This window comes from Pongo abelii, chromosome 4 (genome assembly GCF_028885655.2).
Source record: "Pongo abelii isolate AG06213 chromosome 4, NHGRI_mPonAbe1-v2.0_pri, whole genome shotgun sequence".
NCBI classification, from domain to species: Eukaryota; Metazoa; Chordata; class Mammalia; order Primates; family Hominidae; genus Pongo; species Pongo abelii.
Genome location: NC_071989.2, coordinates 93,980,179 through 93,989,222, shown reverse-complemented (window position 1 = coordinate 93,989,222; position 9,044 = coordinate 93,980,179).

Sequence of the window (9,044 nt, the reverse complement as noted above, 5' to 3'; positions counted from 1 at the left end):
TTTTGGTAAGTCACAGTCTAATTTAAATTTAAATTTATATATAGATAATCTTTCTTTCCTATGTCTGCTTTTATGTTCTCCTTACCTTCAGTTACTTGCAATTAGCTTAAAATGTGTACATGTAGACATCTTTTAATTATTCCTACTTGTAAATAGCCTTTCTAAATCTAAAGATTGGTGTTTTTCATGCTTTCTGGAAAATTATCAATCATTATTTTTTCTATATGACATATTTCTTCCTCTTTTTGTTACTTCCTTTCGGAACTTTACTTATCATATAGTTTATCTTTTCAATTTATTTTATATTTTTCCTAACCTTTGTTTCATATATTTTATATCCCTGTCTTTATTTTATGATTTAAAAACGTGTTCTAACCTACCTTTTAATTAAGGAATTTTCTCTTTACCTATGTCCATTCTGCTCTATAAATGTTCTTTAGAACTTTTGGTATAAATAATTATATTTTTAATTATTTTAGTTCTGGAATTTGACCCTTTTTCAAATAGAATTTGTCAGTTTCATCATATTTGGTTCCTTACTTATTTTTGTTCCCCTTTTAAAAAATGTGTTTAAACATATTCAGGAGCATTATATTATTAATCAACAATTTGAATAGATAAAATCTTTATGCTTCTATTTCTGATTATTGTTTGATAGCTTTGTTATTAATTATTTAAATGAGTGGGAGAAGAAGGTATTAAATTCACGAATATACATCATCATTTTGCTACTATTTTCATTATTTTTATTTAATATTGTTTGAAAGATTCAGATAATGCTAAACTAACTTTCTATATCATATACCACTGTATTACTTATGATTCATTTGTAAGTGATGAAAACCTTACTCTAATTAATTAAACAAATAAAAATTACAAATATAAAACCTAACTTAAAATATCAGCATTCAATATCAGGAGGAGAAGTAGCCTCGGAAGTGACAGGATTTGGGGACTTTTAGAAAGTAGTTACTGAGGCCAAACGGTTGAGGGTATTGTGACCTGTGATTGGCTAATTTTTGATCATATGCTCTTGTCCAATAAGTGGAACATATTATCAAATAAACAAGGCTAGGGTAGCTTGGACTAAGCTATTGGATAATGTTTGTCAGCAGAACAGGCACCCCTATTTGTATATAATTCAACATTCACATTCAGGAAATGTAGAGAACCCTAGTAAGATACTTCACAAGAAGATGATCCCCAAGATGCATAATCATCAGATTTTCTTAGGTCGAAATGAAAGAAAGAATGTTAAAGGCAGCTAGAGAGAAAGGTCAGGTCACCTACAAAGAGAAGCCCATCAGACTAACAGCAGACCACCCAGCATATCAATAAATGTGATTCCTCACATAAACAGAAAATGTATTCCTTTGTGTATATACCCAGTAATGAGATTGCTGGGTCAGATGGTATTTCTGTTTTCAGATGTTTGAGGAATCACCACACTGTCTTCCATGATGGCTGAACTAATCTGCATTCTCACCAACAGTGTGTCAGTGTTCCTTTCTCTCTGCAAACTTGCTAGATTTTTTTATGTTTTGACTTTTTAATAATAGCCATTCTGACTGGTGTGAGATGGTATCTCATTATGATTTTGATTTGCATTTCTCTAATCATAAGCAATGTCGAACTTCTTTTATATGATTGTTGGCCACATGTATGTCTTCTTTTGAAAGGTGTCTGTTCATATCTTTTGCCCACGTTTGGTTTTTTTTTTTCATGGAAATTTGTTTATGTTCCTTATGGATGCTGGATATTAGACCATTATCAGAATCATAGTTCACAAAATTTTCTCTTATTCTGTAGATTCTGTTCATTCTGTTGATAGATTATTTTGCTGTGCAGAAGCTCTTTAGCTTAATTAGATCCCATTTGTCAATTTTTGCTTGTGTTGCAATTTCTTTTGGTGTCTTCGTCATGAAATCTTTGCCCATTCCTATGTCCTGAGTTGTATTGCCTGGGTTGTCTTCCAGAGTTTTTATAGTTTTGGGTTTTATGTTAAAGTCTTTAATCTATCGAGTTAATATTTGTATATGGTAGGAGAAAGGGCTCCTGTTTCAATCTTCTGCATATGGCTAACCAGGTGTGTGGCCTGATTTCTGGGTTCTCTATTCTGTTCCATTGGTCTATGTGTTCTCTTTTTGTACCCGTAACATGCTGCTTTGGTTACTGCAGCCCTGTAGCATAGTACGAATTTGGGTAGTGTGATGCTTTTTTTTGTCCTGTTGCTTAGCATTGCCTTGGCTATTCGGGCTCTTTTTTGGATCCACGGGAATTTTAACATAGTTTTTTCTAGTTCTGTGAAGAATGGCAATGTCAGTTTAATAGGATTAGCATTGAATTTATAAATTGCTTTGGGCAGTATGACCATTTTACCCATATGTATTCTTCCTACGAATGAGTATGGAATGTTTTTCCATTTGTTTGTCTCATTTCTGATTTCTTTGAGCAATGTTTTGTAGTTCTCTTTGTAGAGATCTTTCACCTCCCTGGTTAGCTGTATTCCTAGGTTTTTTATGCATTTTTGGCAATTATGAATGAGATTGTGTTGTTGAATTGGCTCTTGGCTTGATTGTTGTTGATGTATGGGAATGTTAGTGATTTTTACACATTGATTTTGTATCCTGAGACTTTGCTGAAGTTGTTTATCAGCTGAAAGAACTTTTGGGCTCAGACTAAGGGATTTTCTATATATAGCATGATGCTGTCTGCAAACAGGGGTAGTTTGACCTCCTCCTCTCTTTCTTTTTTGGAAGCCCTTTATTTCTTTCTCTTGCCTGATTGCCCTGGCCAGAACTTCCAATACTATGCTAAATAGGAGTGGTGAGAGAGGGCATCCTTGTATTATGCTGGTTTTCAAGGGGAATGCTTTCAGCTTTTGCCCATTTAGTATGATGTTGGCTGTGGGTCTCTCATAGATGGCTCTTATTATTTTGAGGTGTGTTCCTTCAATACCTAGTTTATTGAGAGTTTTTAATATGAAGGAGTATTGAATTTTATAGAAAGCCTTTTCTGCATCTATTGAGATAATCATGTAGTTTTTTCTTCAGTTCTGTTTATGTGATGAATCACAGTTATTGACTTGCTGAGAGGTCTGCTGTTATCCTGATGGGCTTACCTTTGCAGGTGACCTGATCTTTCTTTCTAGCTGCCTTGAAAATTGTTTCATTTCGATCTAGGTGAATCTGATGATTATGTGTCTTAGGGATGATCTTCTTGTGAAAATGTTGGCCTCTCTAACTAGGCTGGGGAAGTTCCTATAGATGATATCCTAAAGTATGTTTTCCAAGTTGCTTTCTTTCTTCCTATCTCTTTAAGGGACACCAATGATGTTATAGATTTGGGATGATCTCATATTTATCAGAGGTTTTGTTTGTTCCTTTCCATTCTTTTTTCTTCTATTCTTGTCTGTCTTATTTCAGAAAGTCAGTTTTCAAGCTCCGAGATTCTTTCTTCCACTGGGTCTATTCTGCTATTAATACTTGTGATTATGAAATTCTTATAGTGTGTTTTTCAGCCCTATCAGGCTTACATTCTTTTCTATCCTGGCTATTTTGTCGGTGAGCTCCTGCATTGTTTTACCATGATTTTTAGCTTCCTTGTATTGGGATTCGAGTACCTTGAATCCTGTACTCAATGATCTTTGTTCCTATCCATATTCTGAATTCTATTTTTGTCATTTCAGCCCATCTCAGCCTGGTTCAGAACTCTTCCTGGAGTGGTTGGAGGAAAGAAAGCACTCTAGCTTTATGGGTTTTCAGGTTTCTTGCACTGATTCTTTCTCATCATTAGGGGTTATCTACCTTCAATCTTTGAGGCTGCTGACCTTTGGGTTTTTTTTTTTCTTTTATCCTGTTTGATGACCTTGAGGCTTTGATTGTGGTATAAGGTGGATTCAGCTAACTTAGCTTTGTTTCTGGAAGATTTTAGGAGGCCAATGCTCAGTTCCCAACTCCCGGACTGCATGCTGTAGCTCTTGGGGACTTGTATTGGGCCCTGAGTTTGTTGTCTGGCTCACTGAGGTTAGAAATCCTCTTTGCTGGAAGGGCTGAGGTGCTCCCAGACTGCTAGTCACTCCATTCTGTTGGGTGGTGTCAGCCAAAGCATTTTGAAGTGTGGGGACAATGGGATTTGTCTTCCTTTGTACATGCCAACAGCAGCAGTAGAAGAAACTACAGCAGAGTTCTAGTGGGTGCTGGGGTGCCTGGCTCCCTGAGGATGTTCACCATAGTGGTGGAGGCTACCCAGTTGGGGTGCAGGGGGCCCCTGCTGGCGACTGTGTGTTGTAGCACTAAAAGTGGTGTTGGCTTGGAGGTGGGGTGCTGGTGGGCATAAGTCTGAGTGCCTTCTCTGTACCCTGCAAGAGGGAGTGATCGTTCTGCATGGGGAAGGATCTGCTGTTCTCTGAGCGCTGTTAGCCCAAGGTCAGGTGGTGTTAGGGGTGGGGCTGGCTGGCTCTGTGACTGGCATACCTCTGGCTGCCATAGTGTTTGGCAGTGGGAAGGGGGGCAGACTGCACTCCCACACACTGGTGGGTCAAGGAAAGCAAAACCCACCCTTGCATACATGTGCCAGCAAAGTGATGTGGGGAGTTGCTGTGGGACCAGGGGAAGCTGCAGTATAGGGAGGGAATGTGTGGGCTGGTGCATGGCTACAGGGGCCACATTGCTGAAACTCTCTGCCAGTCAGGCACGGCCTATCAGTGCAGTTGGTGTAGTGCAGGCCCCCAGGGAACCTGAGATTGCCCAGCAAGCAGGCATGGGTATGCTGGGGCCTTGGGAGAGGACAGCAGACCAAGGGGAGCTCAAGTCCGGACCAGCCTCATCTGATGGGGAAGACCGCCCTGCAAAGTTGAGATCCAACAGTTGTCATAGGGCTAAAGTCTCTTATGGGAACAAGTTGAGCCTAGATGGATGGCCGTCCCTATCTTTGTTCCACTACAGATGCTCCCACACCAAACCCTGTGGGCTCTACATCACCTGGCTTGCTGTTCCTACCATTTCTTTAAGCAGCCCCCTGGCAACTAGAGTGTCCACAGTGATTGAGAGGTCTCCTGCTGGGGTTCCAGAGGCCCATGGCGAGAGCAGATTGCTCCTTGCCAGTTAAACACACTCATTGCCCCTGCCATTGTGGGCCAGGAATGAGTCCTGGCATGTGGTAGCCCCATGCAGGGTTCCTAGCTTTCTCCCTTCAGCCCAGTTTCTGTTTCTTCCCTCCATCCACTCTCGGTGCCTTCCCTCTGAAGATCTGTTAGGAGCATGCCAGTGGTCTTGGTCCTTTGTTGGGAGTTATTCCACCTGACCACATCCTGTCTGTCATGTTTTGATTGAAACCACTAGTTCTTTATGATATGGCTGATATGGGAGTTACAAAAATTTTTCGATCTTCATCAAAGTTGAAACTTAGAAGTGTAAAGTCATCAAGAATTATATTTCAGCAACAATAGCCTTTTTACTTGCCATTTGTCATTGCATAAATTATGAAAAATCAGTGTAGTGTAAATGCTGCATAATGGCTCATATTTAGTTATGTTAGAACTTGTCACTACTATACGGGTATAATTGTTCCCTCTACTGCTACAATGCAAGAAACTTTAGATATGTCCTTGGCATTTGGCAGAGAGAAGATAATTTTCTATTGAGAACTATCTAAGTCTCCTTTATTTTAAAGTCCTTCATTTCTCACATTATTAAAATTTCTTCAGCAGAAATAGCTGCAGTTTTTAAAACTATATCTTGTTTTATTACCATGTTTCCCTGATTTTACTTATTTGCCTTATAAGTAAATTGTGTAATAAGAATTTCATATGTCTTGGTCCTCCAGCATATGCTTCTATACAAACTTGTATTCATAATACTATGTCAGTTGGAATTAATTAAATTTGTAAGATGTCTACTTTTCCTGTTAGATTTAAGGTTTCGTAAGAACCAAGGATTGTAGTTATTTTTTCTACTCCTTCCTTCCCAGAAACTGGGGCAATGCTTGGCACATCATCCATGCTTTCTCTCTCTCTATTTTGAAAACAAACTAATTGATGAATAAGAAAGTGAGGCATGAAGCACAAAAAAATACTGATATCTGAATAAAATATAAAATGTAACAATAATTGTATTGTTCCAAATAGCCAATAAAAACATTACATATTTAAGAATTTAGTAAATAAAAACAATAAATATATAAGCATTAATAGCATTCTATAAACCAATAATAACTAACTTGAAGAGGTAATGAAATGATCTGCACCAGAAGAAAACTTTTATATACATTTTGCTTGATCTCTGGGGTCTTTAAGTATTAAAACTTTTTAAAAACTTAGTAAATTTAACATAATAATGATTCTATACCTTTATGGGTGACCCATCACTATTCTGGTTCACCAAACTTTTTTACTCTGTGTTAAAATTGTAAAATGCAGCAGGATAAATATTTTACATATAAAATAGAAAATGTCTTCTTGTCAGTATAAATAAGTTATTTTTCTTGAAAAAAGTACTTACTTGTTAGGGAAGATAATCCATCATATGATAGAGAGAAAAATCGATTTACTGTTAAACATAATCATTTCCAATAAGAAACTATATCAAAATAATTAGATGCAAGCATCAGTTACATAAGGCGTAGTTCTCTACTAATTTTAGAATTAAACTATCCTTTATGAATAATTTAAACCTATATTCCTGGAATAGTGATGCAAAATCATTATATTGTTAAAGTATTAAATAGCAAGGCTAAATTTGTACCATTACTTAACTTTAAATAGATCGACAGTTAGGTAGTTTGAAATGATAAAATTTCTTTGAAAACATCAAATAAACTAGCTTTTTTTCTATTGGGTTATTTTAATGTCAAAATATTTTAAGTCATATATAAAAATAACTAATATTGTGAATTTAAATGATTATCATTAATAAGATAGAGAATTGAAAGTACAATGATTTTTAAATTTATAATATAGTAAAATTGAACAAGGGAGTTTATCCAAAGGTTGTTACATTAAAAACTAAGAGAGTTCAGTGTTTCTTTTATCAGATTTATTTGGGATAAATGACAATTTTCTTATTCAAAACATTTAATTTTGAAATAGTTCTTTCAATAGTTAATATATAAACTAGGCGATGTATATTTCATGATAGTATTGTTTTTCTATAAATATGTTCTGGTGACAACCTCAAACAATAAATTTAGCTTTTGCTTCCATTTTTGTTTTTGGATGGTGTATATAAGAAGAATATACAAAACACTTACTGACCAAGTCTTGAAATAGTTCTCATTGATTTAAGAATAAATTTGTTTAAGTTAACCGGTATTATCTAAAGATAGATTTCTCGTGTAAATTCTAAAACAAGAACAATAATGAATTGAAGATTCTGACAAACTTGAAAGTATGATGTTATTTTTGACCAGGGTTATTGTAATAGTATTGTAGAAGAGCATTACTGTTCCTACACTTTTATGAGGAAGTTGTATATTTTATTTTTCTTATGCATGAGATTTCAAGAATGTACCATTAGTATTGACAAAAAGAAAATATTAAAGATAACTTTAGAATAACAAATTATTCAATACTATTTCTATATAACTGTAAAATTATTGCAATTTTTTGTATATAACTGAATATTTGTAAGATAATGGTGTTACACTACCATCTCAAATAATACGTGGTATATATTTACCTTATCTATGAAAAATACAAGTAGGCTGAGATGGTGTCATGGGCCTGAAAACAAAAAATGTCCACTATTCATGAGAAAGCCAGCTGTTTATACCAAGTTTCTAGGTTTTATGAGGATAATCAAATTGTGGGTCAAATGTAGGTATTTCTATAAGAGAGAGAATCCATAGAGCATGAAGCCTCCTACCTATCATCTACCACCAACACCACAAACTGCAAAAGCCTTGGAGATTTATTATTTCATTGAGGACAAAAGGACTTTTGAGCATATTATCTACAATTCTTATACACACACACACACACACACAAGTGCATATACAGTGTATAGTAAATAACTTTAATTCCACAGTTTGATGTAAAATGTCATAAAATTATTCATTTCTTATTCAGAAAAAAATAATTGAGCCCTTATTGGTACCAGGTTCCATGCTAGGTGCTAAGCTCATGGAGGTCAAATGTTAATAAGTATATGCATAGTGAGACTGCTATAATAAAGTTTATAGTTTTACAAGGATTTAATATATAATTCAATAATTACTTAAGCAACAAATTAATTATGTTACCTTCTTAAAGGAGTAACAGGTTCTATTTTTAGTAATAATATAAATAATAAGTTATATAATGGTTATAATAAATGCAATAAGAGAGGTATAGTGAGCGAAGAAAATTTAAAAATTTGAGAGGTTAAAATTTTTTCATAAATTAAAAAGCTTGGTCTCAAAAATATAATTTCAGAAATAAAATTTTAAAAATATGTTCACATATTTCATTGGCATTATGCATTTGTAATGCTCTTCTAAAGAAATATGTAGTAAACAGAATTTGAAATAAATGTATTTTTAATAATATGAACATATATATTAGTGAAATTAAATTAGGCATGCCATAGGTTTAAAGATGATTATAAATGTTCACACTACAGCTTTCCTTTGCATGAAAAGGAACTAAGAAATACATTATAGAAGTTGTGAGATAATAGCTTTTAAAAAAGCATATGAAAACTCTTGATAAGTGTTGGAGAAAATAAAATCTGATTCTACATCTTATTTTACTTTACTGCTTGGATAATATTTGTTTAAACCAAATTTTGATATTTTTTCATACCCATGATGTGAACAGGGCTATTGTATCCTAGACTTAAATAATCACTGAATAGAAAACTAATTTTTTATTTGTTCACCGAAAAAGACTCTTGTCCCCCTAGGATGGTTAATAGAACTGAGGATGAAAGTTTCAAAATGAACCATTGCAGTTTTTTTTTTTTAGTTGAAACTTCAGTTTCCAGTAACAACAATCTGATCTTCTATACTTTAAATATACTGAGGACTGTGAAATCATGATCTGCTCACTCAAAAGGAAATGTATTTGA